Source organism: Apteryx rowi, unplaced genomic scaffold (assembly GCF_003343035.1).
Source record: "Apteryx rowi isolate R43461 unplaced genomic scaffold, aptRow1 scaffold_610, whole genome shotgun sequence".
In the NCBI taxonomy this organism is placed as follows: Eukaryota; Metazoa; Chordata; class Aves; order Apterygiformes; family Apterygidae; genus Apteryx; species Apteryx rowi.
In genome coordinates this window covers 455,678-456,253 of record NW_020450884.1, presented here as the reverse complement: position 1 = coordinate 456,253, position 576 = coordinate 455,678, and the positions used below count along the sequence as shown (strand labels likewise).

Here is a 576-nt window from a genome sequence, read left to right as displayed (position 1 = left end):
GGCACCCGCCGAGGCCTCCCCTACGCCGCCCCCGCCATGCCCGCCGGCTCGGTCCCCCCGCTCCGCTATTCGGGCCGCGGCCGCGGCGGCGCTGCGGGGCTGCCCGGGCTGGAGGGCGCCGCCGCCTCCCTCACTCCCGCCTCAGGCTCGGCACCGCCATGTTGGCTCCGTCCGCTCCTCTCCCCGCTCGCAGGCGGCCGCCGCGGCTCCGGCGCGACGCAACATCCGGGCCCCCGGCCCCGCCCCCTCGCGCTCCGAGGCCCCGCCCACATCCGGGCTCCCGCTCACCTCTCTCCGCCTTCACACCCATTGGGAAAGCTGGGGATTAAGGCGCCCTCTTGGTTAAGGGCAGGCGGGCGGGCCCATCCGGGTCACGGGGCGGCCGGCTTCAGTGCCCTTCAGGAGCATGGGGAGCGCCGCCATGTTGGGTGAGGGCAAGCTGGCAAGCTGCCGGCCGGCCTCCCCGCCGTTAAGGGCACGTAGGGGCGCGGCCGCCATGTCGGGTGAGGGCAGTCGGGGGTCCTCTGGGCGCGGCTTCGCGCCCGTTGCGGAGCATGAGGGAGCGCCGCCATCTTG

At 76.2% G+C, this 576-nt stretch overlaps 1 protein-coding gene across 1 annotated transcript in view; it reads left to right on the top strand.

The window, feature by feature from the left end:
• The first annotated feature begins 492 nt into the window (after positions 1–492).
• The window catches only part of S100A10 (S100 calcium binding protein A10), a 5,680-nt gene continuing 5,596 nt past the window's right edge, over positions 493–576 (top strand). The window contains exon 1 of the mRNA XM_026083674.1: positions 493–503. The gene's annotated coding sequence lies outside the window, so the exon portion shown is untranslated. The remainder of the gene's footprint in view (positions 504–576) is intronic.